Source organism: Amblyomma mixtum, chromosome 7, assembly GCF_055824585.1.
Source record: "Amblyomma mixtum isolate Tamu chromosome 7, ASM5582458v1, whole genome shotgun sequence".
Taxonomy (NCBI): Eukaryota; Metazoa; Arthropoda; class Arachnida; order Ixodida; family Ixodidae; genus Amblyomma; species Amblyomma mixtum.
This window is the reverse complement of record NC_143018.1, coordinates 13,171,792-13,186,724: the sequence shown is the minus strand read 5'-3', so window position 1 is coordinate 13,186,724 and position 14,933 is coordinate 13,171,792.

The window sequence follows — 14,933 nt, the reverse complement described above, 5'->3', positions numbered from 1 at the left end:
TTAATGAGCACGCTGCGCTTGATGCATTCCCATCCCGATTGCAGGAAGTGCTGCGTATGACAAATGACCGCCGCCGCTTGAAAGCATGCATAAGAAGAAAACCTAGGAACTATAATTCGGTTGATACGATGGTTTGTTTACGTGAGATGATAGCATTACAATAGCGATGTTTTAATTTGAACGACGCTAGCGCGAACAAAATGAAAATTCGAAGCGTTCTGATCTGTTTTTCTTCACGCCAACCTGCTTCAAAGCAGCATCCACCAACGAGCACAAAGTGAAGTTGTACTGAACTACCGTTTTAGAGGAAGAGGTGGGGTGATGACAGAGGTTTTTTCTGAACAACTGCTATTTAAATATTTGGATAGGTTTTAAGGGGTCAATTAGTGGAATTATGACACATTTGGTTTGATATCCTGTGTTTGTACATAGTGTATAGTGCCACCCTATCCTTACCCTTTCTTCTATCGCTCCCGCTGCCGCGGTGGCTCAGTGGTTATGCATGGTGTTTGGCTGCTGACCCGAAAAACGCTGATTCGATCCCGGCAGCGGCGGTTTAATTTCGATGGAGGCGAAATTGTAAAGTCCCGTGTACTGTGCGAAGTCAGGGAATGTGGTCGAAATTTCCGGAGCCCTCCACTATGGCGTCCCTCATAGCCCGAGTTGTTTCGGGACGTTAAACCTCCATAAACTAAGCCAAACCTTTCTTTCCGTGCCCATTTATTCCCGCTAGCTACAGTTGAGGTGCTTCAGGTCGCGGTGGCAGATGCCGCTGCTTGCAGGATCTGTTCCTTCCGTTTTTATTTTTATTTTCGTTACCAATACACAGTCACTAACAACAACGACATTTGGTTTGGCTTTATAGGATTAGCCTCCCAAAGCGACTGAGGCTATGAGGAACGCTGTAGTCGAGAGCTCAAAATAATTTCGACCACCTGTGGTTCTTAACGCGCGCTGACATCGCACAGTATGCGGGCGTCTAGCATTTCGCCTCCATCAAAATGCTACTGCCATGGGCGGAATCATACCTGTGATTTTCGCGTACTAGTGCCATGTCAGTGCGCGTTAAAGATCTCCATCTGATCGATGTTATCCGAAACCCTCCACTACGGCGTCCCTCATAGCCTGAGTGGTTTTAGAACGTTAATTCTATGAAGTCAAACGAGTTGTGCCTAATTTCCATTTGCAGACACATTCAAACCTAAACACATATTTCATTGGGGACGTCACAAGTCTGAATCATTTTTTCTCGAAAATACCACTGTAGCAAGCACTGGTTCCTCAGCAAGTAAATACTTTTTTTCCCTCTCTCGAACTCTTATCATCCCAAAGCGACCGACAAGAGACTAAAAAAGTTGGATCAACAACTACAAACAAAATGTGCCCAAAAAGGAAGCCTACTGGGAAGATCTCGTACCGCACGGCTGCTTTCGGAAGATCCATGGTCATAGCCTTCAGACACAGTGAAACTTCAGGGTGATCCTAAAGAGGAAGTTTCTTAACTGCTGTTTTTGTGACGGTAGCGTTTCTTGCTTTTTGTTACTGCAACGCAGAAAACATTAAAAAGGTGACCCGGCGAGACGCCTCCACTGTGCAAGCTGAAATAAGGCGAATACCACTACTCAGGAAAAGCATCAAAACAATTTCCTCAAACGAATAAGCTTATGTTGTTTAGAAGAAAAAAATACACTTCATTTTGAGGTCCGACGCTTGCCCGAGTGTAGAAAGATGGATGACCAACCACTCGCATTTCAAGACCAAAACCTCTTTCCAGAGATTCAGCGGAATGTTCCACTGCCGTTCACAAAGCATATGTCCCCTCACTATTTCTGCGTATGCCAAGGAGGGTGCCTGTTAATCTTTGTTCTTTTTCATGATATCTCATTCTCCACAGCTTTCCTTTACGCATTTGAGATTTCAGACTTCTTCCTCACATTTTAACACTGCCGGAAATAGGAATCTTTCTGTATTTCCTTAGAAACTTCGGCTTTTTTTTTTTCAGGTACCAATCCTAATGCACTGCGGACCTTATATATACAATAAATCACGTAGTGAGGACCAAGCGAATGGAAGGAGGAGGTTTACCTGTCAGAAAAGCTCCACGATAATCCTTCACCTTCATCGCAACCCTTTGACTGTTTTGAGTATTGATTGAGTGCATCGAAAGTTTCTTGATAAAGCAACAATGAGCACTCACAAGAAGCGCTTTCCATTATGACATTTCGTAGGCTGAAAATTTTTCCAACAATCGATGCGCATCTACATCCCAGCATGTAACAACTCTGGACAAAAGCAATTAATTTTGATTTTAGTAGATTTCTTTCGCACTTGCACGCACAATATTGATGAGATTATCTGAATATTATCTACGTGCAGACCTACAACACCTCGTTCGTTTGAACTGAAATCTGAAGATCACTCTGATACCTCGTTAAATCCTCCTAGCGAAATTCAATAACACCACCTGCCGGGCTAGTTCAAACAAAAGTTAGAAGTTCAGCGCTCTGTAATATCTTCTCCTTCTTCTTCCTGTTTTGTGTTCGCGCTGCTGATACATATAGCGAAATTCGTAGGTTGAGACAGGAAGAAGAAATATAAGGATGGTGCTGGAGTCGTCATAGAAGTGCGCTTAGGTCAGTGCCCCTTGTGGCCCGAGCTGTTAGCGGTGAAATAGGCAAATAAGGAGTGCAAAAGCGTTGCCATCCCTATTTACAGCCAACAGCGCAGGGTCAGATCTTTGTAGAATGCAAGTCTTTATCTCATCTCCGTTAGGACGCGAAATGTGTCCTCCGTAACATCAATGGACTGAAAGTATCAGTCAGCATGCCCTCAGCGAACAAAGCCGTAGAAGAACGCTACACTGCGTAGAAAAGTGGTAAATAAAGCTCCAAAGGGAACGGCTACTCACACTGCGAGTACAAGAAAGGCATAAATTAGAGGACGCCATGCCAATACCCAGCATGGGTTGCTGAAACGCAAGGAGCCCACCCAAGCGTTTTCGAGACAATTCAGGCGAGGTAACGTGACTTCCGGTTTGTTTTGTGGCGTCACTTGTTATCTGACGTCATCTCGATCAGGAATGACGATTTGTGCTTTGACAAGGCTGTCATGACCACGCACCACGTGTAATTGGTGACGTCATCACGTGTGACGTCATCATATATGCGACACGAAAAGGCGACTGCGCCGAGTGGCCTGACGAGCTCCCTATGCCTCAGCACAAAATGTACCTAACAAGCGCACGAAGCGTCTGCCTTTCTTGGAGCTCCCTAACTGCGAAGGCAAGCTTTTCGTACAACATGAACTGGTGGGCGAGTTGGCCTGACATATCTAGTGAAGCAGCGCTACGGCACAGAGCCAAAGGGGAGAAAGGGACGAACACAGCGCTGAACTGACAACAAATGTTTATTCCGGATGCTAACAGCATATGAAAGAGCACAATTTCCTGATTTCGAATGATCGATGTACACGCGATACAGCTGCATGCGCATAGTGACTGGGTTCGATACTTTGCGCTCTTCTCTGTTTCTTTTGTTTTTTCTAAGGTGCGAAAGAGTATATATATGCTGTTAGCATCCGGAATAAACATTTGTTGTCAGTTCAGCGCTGTGTTCGTCCCTTTCTCCCCTTTGGCACTGTGCCGTAGCGCTTCTTCACTAGATAAGCTTTTCGTCATCGAAAGCAAACTCTTCCAGTTAGTTGTGCTTATCTAGCACTGAGTTCTTCGCTGAAGTCTCCCTAACCGCTCCCAGAATATGGCTCGCATCTCGGATTGTGGGCGCAGACTCTGCTTGTCAAACCACTGGAACCATAGACGATGGCTTTCCATTATAATTGTTCAGTAATTCAGTCAGAAGAAATGCGGAAAAACAGGCAGTGTCTCCGAATGACAGCCATGATTACAGCACATTGCTTTCTTCATTGCAAAGTGCTACGGCATGTTGAAAAGAAAAGATGATGAATTTTTATAGCGCAAGGGCATCTGCGGCCAAACAGCACCATGGCACAAGGTTTTTTCATTGCACAAGGTGAGGCCAAAGACCCATTTCGCACGCATTTCACTCTAAAGAAGCCGAGCACCAGGCAGGGGAAAGCTTGTACCCATTGTATCTCCGGTGGGTATACACCGCGGCACTCACGCAGTCCCGCTTCTTTATTGTTGCGGGCGCCGAGAGAAATGTAGAGAGAAAGAGCTGGAAGAGAACGGCCGTGAAGTGCGGGGCGCGTCTCTGCGGTTTGCTATTAGCGGGGAGGAGCTCCGGCTCCCCGGCAGACCGGGTCGACCCCGCACCGGTGTGATACGGACCCCCGGCTCACTTCTTGTTTTGTTTTAAGGCGGAAGCCTTTAATGGCTCATACAGTCGTCCGTTAACAAAGCGTGTCACACGCGTTTAACTCGGGAACCAAAAAAAGATAGAATAAAACCAATGGTGATTCAGATAGAGGAGGAAAAAATTAACCTAATAGCCAAGTTTGATTACCGTAGATTAAGTAGTTAATTAATTATACGAAAAACGTCGAAATAGCGCGGACGTCGATATAGCCACGGGAACGGTGGGACGTTACATCTACCGGAAGTCGTCAGGCATAGTGAAAATTGTCATAGAATGGTCGGAAAACGTCGGATTTGTGTCAAATTAGATAGAAAAATGTTTAGTTAAGCGTAATTAACACTTAATATCCCCGAAAGATGTATAATTTGGGTATCGATATAGCCAGGGGAACGATGTGACGTCACATCCACCGGAAGTCGCCACGGCATAGTGTGCTCGGCTTTCGCCTTTCAACACTTTGATTTGGTTTTGGTTTATGGGGTTTAACGTCCCAAAGCGACTAAGGCTATGAGGGACGCCGTAGTGGAGGGCTCCGGAAATTTCGACTACCTGGGGCTCTTTAACGTGCACTGACATCGCACAGTACACTTTAGTTGCCAAAGTGTCCTCCCAATTTTTTTTTTTTGAACCCGGCCCTCCTAACTGTTGATCCAGCTCTGCATACCACTTACCATCGCATGACTGGCACGAATCGTCACTCACGCACCGTCACTTTGTCTAATTCCTTCTTTCCTCGTGCAGTCGCAGACTGTAACGGCCTTCCAAACAACGTAGCCATCATCACTTGCCCAAGTCTTTTCGCTGATAATGTAAAAACTTCCCCGTGATTGTGAATTTGTGCTTTTAATTGTTGCCACCCTTTATTTAACACCCCTTTTTGCGGCCTTTAAGGTAACAAAATGAAATGAAATGAAAAAAATTCCCGGATTTTTGCCGCTTTTATTTCCTTGACATATTAACCCCCTCCACCCTAGCAAGCTTTCTTTTTCGATTCGCGAATGCAATCGGCGCATTTCACTTTTAGAATATTGGACACATCGCAGTGCAGTGAAATTTAAACAGGTAAATGAACAGGCTAAAAAAATATGCCAACTTAGGTTTGTACTGTCTCAACAGCACAGCACGCTGCCACCACATTTTAGGCGCGATGTCTCGTACCGCTTGAAATCAACACCTCCTCAATCAGAACCCGATCTGCTCTCCATCAGAGTTCTCTAGCGCAAAATGTTTGCTGGGATTTACAGAGGGCTCAGGCTATCTTTTTCGCCTCGGCGTGTTGGTTCTACAAGACAACCTATTTCGAAACGTCCTATAAGCGAAGAGAAGAGCTCCCCATTTCTCTCAAGACTAGAAAGCAGAAGGGGTGTTCTGAAATCCTAGACGGAGGAAAAGCTCCGCGACGTGATTGATTGCCTTAGCTGCTGGGCAAACATGAGATCAGAGGAAGGAAGCGATGTGTTCAAACACTGCACTCTAGAAGCGTTATCAGTGAAGGGATTACGCATTAAGGGCTTGTCTTTTTATCCCCTTTTTCGGCGTCTCCAAAGAACCACTCCAGTGCCTGCTGTCTGGGAGCTTCTCTCTCCCTCCGAAACGTCCGTTTGCGACTTGTGGCTCATCAATAACATCCCCCTTGTCACTCCCCTGCTTTTATGTCGCCTATCTCCCTTTGAAACATTAGGCCCCTGCTATGTGACGGCATGCAGTCCCCACTTCCGGTTACTACACTTTACGCGTCTAGACCTGCAGCTTCCAATATTGATCACAGTGCAGACCTTTGCGTGCGGTACTCTATCATACTAAGCGACTCTGAAAACTGCATGCGCATAAAATGGCGTTCAGCGGGAGAATCCACTTCCTCCATGGGGAGAATCTCTTTAGGGACGGGTTGTTGTTGGGCGGAAAGGGGGTAAGTGAACTTGTAGGGGGTATCTGTTACAACCGGCGTCGTCGCTTCGGCAGACGTTGTTGTTGCGACGCGCGTCTGTCCTTTCACTTTTTCCTCTCATATCTTTCAACCCTCCTCTATCTGCCCGTGGTAGTGGTTGTGGCTCAGCTCGGGCCAGTAGGCAGGCCCGTGCAATTTCTTTTTCATCCTCCTTTCAGTAGCAACAGCAACAACAACTCTAGCATTATTTTCTATCGTGTCTAGCGATCAGGTTCGCACTTTTTATGCCCACTGAAATCGACATCGAGTGTCATGCAACCCGAGGAAAAGAAACATCGTGATGTCCTATGTATGGCTGGCAAAAAGAGTACCCACAACAAGACATTCTGTCTGGCAGCGATACCGTAGCTGGGACGTAGTCCTCTGAGGAACCACCTCGGATGCACGAGGTGAGGGGTTCGATGCCCAGAGCAGGCGAGTATCCACCAGTCATACGATGGGTACAAGCAGTCATACGACGGGTGCAGTCATACGATGGGGCTTCCCTGGTGTCAGACCCCCCTGTGTAAAGAAATACACCTTTTACCGTGCCCATTTATGGGGAAAGCTGACTTTGCACCCTTAAAATGCTGCATCATAATATTTACAACCATGTAGTGGAGGCGTGAGCAGACGAACTTTTCACATCAGAGATTTCACATCCCAAGTGATCCCCACAGATGCACCTTGTTGCTTGTGACTACGCAGCTGCTGCGAGCTGGTTTTGGCCGAAACCGAAACTCATGGTCGAAAAATATACCTTGCAATTGATTCATCACGCACAATTCCAATTTTCCGGGTTTATTACCATAAACTATCTGTTCGTGAGGAAGTTTAAAGACAAAACGCAGAACTGCAGAGACTTTCTTCAGAGCTCCTAATTATGTAGAATGTAAGGAAGACGACGGGCATACGCGCGAGCTGCATGGCCATCGCCTGGTGCACTGCCTGGCCTCGGACTGCTGTTAGCCCTGCTCCCATTGAGAAGCTTCCCCGAACAAATCCCACCTTACAAGAAGAAGACATTAGTTACATAGAAAAGGACAGTTCTTCACTGAAAGTAGCAGCCACGTTTCGAAGAAAGCGAAAGGCAAGAAAAGGCGACCGCGTCCAGTACATGTTACTACATGTTAAAGGTCCCAGGGAACTCAAAATATTATAAAGGCGTCTACTACGGTGTCTCTTTCTTGCTTAATTATTTCTGTACCGACCTCCTCCCTCCATTCCCAGTTCTCAGCTTTCGTTTTTTTCTTTTTGGCCGCCGCGGTGGCTCAGCGGTTGTGGCGCTCGGCTGCTGAACCGAAACACGCGGATTCGATCCCGGCCACGGCGGTCGAATTTCAATGGAGGCGATATTTCATACGCCCGTGCACAGTGAGATGTCAGTGTACGTTAAAGAACCCCAGGTGGTCGAAACTTCCGGAGCCCTTCACTGACCATGAGTCGCTTCGGGACGTTAAACCCCATAAACTCTAAAACATAACCAGTTTTTGTTTCACTTCACCTCGAGAGAGTTAGACAGAGAAGGCATGCGAATAACGATGATCTATTGCACGCAACAACGGCGGGGTCACGAGAACTCTTTCTTGGACCTTTCAACATTTTTTCACGTATTTATATTGAAGCGTCTATAATCAAACACAAGTCAAGAAAACAGCGGCTTTTCCCCGTCCAAGGACCCCCTTTCAGCCAATGGCGTCGGCCGATTCTCATGAAGCGGCTAGCGTGAAAATGCAGGGAGCGGCAGATGAATGGAGATAGTAACCTCCTTGCATTGCCATGCTGTTCTCGGCATTGTTACGCTAGCAGGTTCATGAGAGTCGGTCGACGCCATTGCCAGGAGGGGAGTCTTTTGACGGGAAAAAGCCGCTGTTTTCTTGAATTGTATCTGACTATAGCTGATCAGTATATTTTACATTATTTTTAGGTATACTGAGTAATAAAGAAACACAAGAAGAAATAAAGAAAGGTGGGCAAGTTGGTTATTACTATCCATGGTAAAACAGCGCGGAAAAAACACGAGGACGGAACAAACACGACAACACGAGCGCTGACTTTCAACTGACGATTTATTACGCACATGTGCACATATATAGCATTCCCGCCAAACACTAAACAGAACAAAAAAACACTGCATCATCACTGAAAATATTAAATCTACATATCTACAAATGCATGCTCCAAAAAGGTGATTTCGCGGTTAGCCAGTGATAATGAGGGCTTACATTGACAAAGGGGGTACAGCATGCATTAGTAAGCCCTCATTATCACTGGTTAACCGCGAAATCACCTTTTTGGAGCATGCATTTGTAGATATGTAGATTTAATATTTTCAGTGATGATGCAGTGTTTTTTTGTTCTGTTTAGTGTTTGGCGGGAATGCTATATATGTGCACATGTGCGTAATAAATCGTCAGTTGAAAGTCAGCGCTCGTGTTGTCGTGTTTGTTCTCTCCTCGTGTTTTTTCCGCGCTGTTTTACCATGGACAAGAAGAAATGTAGCAACGCTTTACACTCAACCCTTGTCGTTATATAGATTTCCAGAGCACTAGAATGAGGTTTTGTTGATCTACAGTCTGAATCATCATTGTGAGCAGCACTTGAGCGACACACTGCCCTGGAAGAAAACCGATAACTCTTCCATAGCGACTTTGTGCTAGAGGACGAACTTATGTGGAGATAGAACCACATACACCTGAAGATCAGGTGGGCGCAATTAGAGTCACTCGAAGCTATCAGCTGCTGTTTAGCGCCGCCTTTTCTCCTATGATGTGTACTAGTCCAGCGCTATACACAACCGTGGCGCCGGCTGCACAAGTAAAAACAACATGAAAAGCCACACTCAACTGGAATCAGGAACGAAATTTTTTTCAATTTTGCAACACGGTTGAAGGTGTACTAAAGTGACTACGAATCTCGAGGAAAACTGAAATCACCCAGAAATTTATGCTTGTCACGCATACAGATATATAACGTCGACGTTGTGCCGGTAAAGTGCTTTCTTTCAGATTAATTCAATCTGTACTGCTTCGTAGAGGAGAGTTCTTTGATTAATGACCGAAATCGGAACGATGTGATGGACGGTGTGCGGCAGCCGGAAGATAGATGCCATGCGTCCTCCGAAGGTGTAATTCCCCAAAGAGCGATTAGCGGTTCTAGGCTATTACCAACGAGATTATAACTACGCACGAAAGTTACGGAGAGATGAGGAAGCAGCCTTGGAGGCTTTTCCAGGAGAGGTACTTGTTAGGTGCAAGGAAGCACTGGTGGAAAGACTAGCCCTGAATGCGTGGCCCAGTCGTTTATAACACCACTGACGTGCAATATGCAAGCAACGCTATTAATCCCCCCTTCCTTCTTCGCATTGATACAACGTGCCCAATAACGGCAGTGATGTAATCTTCCATTGTACTGCGTTCCGAGACATTGCGTTAGCTGTTCTCAGAGCAATTGTTCAAAGAAGTTCAGGGATACAAAGTATGAAACGGACAATCGTGTGAAGAATATTGCCTCACACCAAGTTTAGGAAGAGCTTTCTGGGGAAGTTTTTCATAGAAAGACCTTAACTCCACAAAAAATGAACTACCGTTCCTGGTGAGAGGTGAAAGCAGGAGGCAGTGAAGGAAGATCGATGAGAGCAAGCATTCCCTCAGGACCGTGGCCGTAGCAAGGCGCCGCACGGCAACTGATCGGTACCGTGCCATGTACTACATCAGCAACGCTAACGGCGCCGGGTGTTCACATTCCTTTCTTCGCAAGACATCGACTCTCATGGTCTACTAAGGAGCTGTGCGATAATAGGTCGTTCGAATCACTTACAATTATTTGGTGGACGTCGCCGTAAGAATTCTTTCAAACTTCTCTCACGCCTCCTTTCTTTCAGTTCTCCCCGTTTTTGCACAGAAGACTGAGGACAAAATGAGAATTGACAACCGCTTATAGACCTTCAACGTGGCCTTATCTGGATGACTTGTAAAGCATTGGTGAAAATCCCCACACGAAAACGTTTGCTGGCGGGTCATGTAGTAGAACGCTGCTGCTGCACCCAGAAAGCTTAAAGAATGTGGATAATTATAAATGTCTCGTAATCCAACTTTCGGACCTTTTGAGAATATGGGCTGCAGCAAAATGCTTAAAACATGGCTCTGTAATAATCTTAAACCTTCAGACTTCCGACAAAGGCCATATACCACGGCCCTGAGCAATCATCTTGTGTTGGAAATTTCATTCAGTATTTCATGTTGACATCTTTTCCAGAGAGCGAGTTGCGACACCTTTCTGCTAACACAGTCCTCTCACACAGACTTGGAAGGAAGCGGCACCTCTCGCAGCGGCAGTTTCGGCATTTCTGGAGCCACTCTTATTAAACCAGATCGAACGTAAAAAGGTATTAGCGTCAACAGGCGCTCAGTGTGTGAATTAACACCTATTTTAAAAATGTACACGCTCTTTATAATAGCGTAGTATAAGCAAGGAACAGCGATGACCCACATAAGTGTATACGGGTGTTCGCCATAAGACCCAATAAAAGCTTGGTACACGGCTAACAAGATCCATGAAGAAATACTTATTTGCGAGGAACACCTGCAACAGCAACAGCACGGTGCAAGCGTTTCATTATTTGGGACACGCGAGTCTTGAGCAAAGATTGGTCACGAGATCTAGGAGCCTTTGAATAAACTCACCCGTGTTCGTTTCCGTACTTGATTCGCCGAAAACAGTGGGTTAGTTTCGTTGCATAACGGAAAATTCCTCGCCCAAAAAGCCGGGAGAGTCACCCCCCCCCCCCCCCCATTTCCTTTCTGCCTTATGCATTCTTATTTTAAATCCACACCTGTTTTCGCAAATTACATTTGACCTTCGTGATCACTGCGCCTCCGACCGGCGAGCCAGAAGCAGAATTCTATGTAATCGCTTGGCCGATAACGTTACAAAACACGTCACGAGTGAGGGGTAATTAAATCATGCCACACGCCTCCATATCTCGAGAATGGAAATTTCGACACTTTTTGGTCGCCACCGGTCCTTTTGACGTGCACGCGCTACTCGGCCCTTCTAGCTTCTTAATTACACCATTCCCACCAGAAAATATCCGTTGCCCAAGCATGACCGCCCTCGATAATCCCGGCTTTAACTTCTGCTTCCCACCGTCACTTTGACTTGTTCTTGTTTGTGGGTTCGCGGCACTTTTATTTACGTGATTTATTTTATCACACAAAGTTTCAGGTTTCTAAGAAGCTAAGCGATATGACTCGCCAGTGGAAGCTATTTTTGCAACGATAAACCCGTGATGGCACCAAGCAGCTGGCGGCCAGGCGCTTGCGTTTGTTATTTTATTTCACTTTATATGTCTCTCACGTGTTTCTTCCCGTTGTACTGACCTTAGTTCTTAGACGCTTTCTGGATCAAGATGTTGGAGAAGCTGCGGTGAGTACGAATGTGTTAAACGTGCGTGATTGTGAATGGGATATTTTATTCATCCCTGCCACTGACTAACATCTTCTGACACAACGACGTGATGTATGCTTTAAAGATATTCTGCGTGCTACCTGCGTTCCCTCCAGCACATCCTCTTGTGTATGTTTTGAAATTTCTTGTTTTCAAAGCAGGTTATTTCCAGATGCAATTAGCTGTCGCTGAAAGTAAGGAGGTTGGTAAAATGAGGTGAAAGCTTGTTTTCCTTTCCACGAAGAAAAAACAAGTTTACAGTTTACAGGTTAAAAGTTTACAGTTAATTCATTAGTTACCTTTGTGTCACCATAACAGTTGCGGCTATCAAGAAATACAAGGGCACATATGAGCCCAGAAAGACAGCTTCCGGAGAGCAGGCAGTATCAGGGCGTGGGTGGCCATCCCTCCATCCACCCGCAATCCCTTTGCCCCCAGACGCGCACTTAGAGAGGAAAAATGGGCAGGAGAGAGCGCAAAAACTGTCGGATGCACAACCTAGCTACACTTCGTCATTTGAACCCGACGAGTGGAGTTTTAAGATTAAAATCTAACCCTTTTACCTTATATATTAGGGTAAACGCGATAGCAACACAGCGGCTTAAAAGGAGAACTCACGTGACTCCCGGCAACGGCTATAGCTGCATTGGTAGGCTTTACCGGAAGGTATATGTGGGCAGCGTTTTCTGACTTTTAAAACAATGTAAATATATAACAGCCGTCTACGGGAGATGATTTGCTGCGTACCTGTACGCGTAAGACGATGGAAGAATGGGACATGGGAATCATAATGTGCTCGGAGGTTCTTTGAAAAAGTTCCAGGTGATCGCCCGCATCACCAATGCACCAAATCACGTGACCTGCAAGTCATGTAACCGAAGACAACACGTAACTCACGTAGTGAAGCTATCCCGAAGTAGTCGGTTTTCTCTTGATAGCGACCTATCCATGTGAGACGGCTCCGGTGGAACCTGGGATTTTGTGCCCTAAAAAAAGTGAGAAGGAGTGCGACATCAAAGGCACCTAGGGGTGCACACCACGCAACGAAAGAGTACTACTGCCTGCCACTCCAGGGGATAAACTGAGAGTGATAAACATCATTTCAACCCCTCCCAGTGTCTGTAAAACAGCTGCATGCGAGGAACCTTCCAGTCTGAATTCATCTGATTACTAGACAAGTCCTATTGTCATCACGTGACCAAGGAACCATTCATCCAATCCTGTCCTTAACAGCCTTCCCCTGCATAGCGTTGCCCTTGGTTATAACGGTCTCAGAAGGCCTGGCGACAAAGGGAGAGTGGTGCCGTCATTTACCTGAATCCATTTCTAGTCGCGCCCCTTATCCTTCAACCCGACATCGTCATGGTGTTCCTCGTTCCTGCCAGTGTTGCAGGGAAAATCTAAACCTTTCGCTGTCTCCCCATAGAACTAGCAACGATAGCTCTACAACACCGTCCTTCCAGCGAACAAATGTGGCTGCTCGCAGCAACAGCTAGGTGACATCATGTATGGTCACGCAATCACGTGATTACATTCCGCTTGGGGATAAGAAGGTCCCAGTAGTTTTCGCTAATGACTTACTACGCCTTAACCAATGGTGACTGCGACACACGTTGCGAAATGAGAATCTATCGTACAACCATCCTTGAAAACGAAGAGAAAGAACATGCTCAGGGGTTGCCCATTTTTACTTTTTCTTTGCCTGGTTAGCAAGATTCCTATTTTGGTATTTTCTCCCAAGAACACTCCAGCGACACGTCTGAGGCGCCTTTATTTTGGTGGTGTTCTGAGTAGCTCTGCGTGTTTTTTTTTTTTTTTTTATGGACTCAACTTGAGCGAAACCTCCCCTACTCTCGTAAAAACCGAGTCCCTAAACGCTGGACAACGAAGCCGTCTGCCATTCGCACTGATGGGCGGTGATTTTGCCCCTCCATTTCCCTCCCTTTTTGCAGACGCCGTGTAAGAGTTCTTCCTCGGGGATTGTCAACTGGGCAGCACCTGACTGCGCTGTAAGTGTCGCTTTGCGAAGTGCCCCAGCGTCTGGGAGCTCACGAAATATCTGTCGCAATAACGTAGCGCGGATATCAAGAAGTCCAAACGCGGTCACACCCCATTTGTGATAGCTGAACGTGTAGCATCCAGTCTTGCTTCTCAGAGGAGCGTGAAGAATAATGGTCTGCTTTCGAATCAAATGGCCCGTTTTTTTGCACACTTTTTCTTTTTTTTTTCTATCTGAGCTTCGTGGAGTACTTGAGAGGTTGGAGAGCTCTTCAGTTCTGAGGTGCAAGCTACATGTGAGTGTTACAAGTTTCTTTTGTTTCAAGAAACAAAGTCGACTCCGCAAATCGAGGAAAAAGACAGACAGAAGAGTAGTTCAGACGCTGAGTACAACCTTTCTACTCCAACAGTGCTGCCACCGCTTTCATTATTATGCAACAGCATCAAGGGGAAAAGTGTCGCTCCTAAATGATCAGCAGTTCAATAAATTGATGAGGGGGGGGGGGGGGGGGCGGCTGTGACAAGTCCGCAATAGCACCTGCTATTGTCCGGTACACGAGGTGCGCAATATAATTATAACGCTTTCAGACACGCATTATATTATACTGTATAGAAATATTCGCAACTTTCTTTGTGTAAATTTCGGACTCCCTATTCCGCAGAAACAACATAAATGGCTCAAACATTTCAGGTATGGAGGCAAGCCGCAGCCTCTTATGGTCACGGAATTGTGTTCTTCTATAAAACACATTTACGCCCAAAGAATTGTTTCCCTTTTTTATCCAAAGCTTCTCCCGCGATAAAAACTGAGCTGCAGCATTCATTTGCAAAATGTTATATGGCGTGTGAAGGGGAAAAAAAATGGAAAGCATCTGGCCGCACTTTCTAGACGCTTGGCTTATAGTTTATATAATTTATTTAGTGACTCAGCAGAATAAACATGCATTGCAGTCCTCTGGCGTCCCTTATGACACCTCTTTTGATAACTTATTGTTATTTTAAAAATTGCAACGCTTCGTGGTGCGCGCTTCACAAAGTGCGATTAAGCGCAGTTACGCATACAATCATGTGCTTGCGCGCATATACTCCCTTCGCATACGAGCTATTTAAAACCTCAGCCCCATTTTGCCATGGAAATAATTTTGGTCGGATTCGTACGTAAGAATTCCAATCAAGGATTCTTTTCGCCTTTGCCCATTGTGTCGATAATTAAAAATTCAATCTCC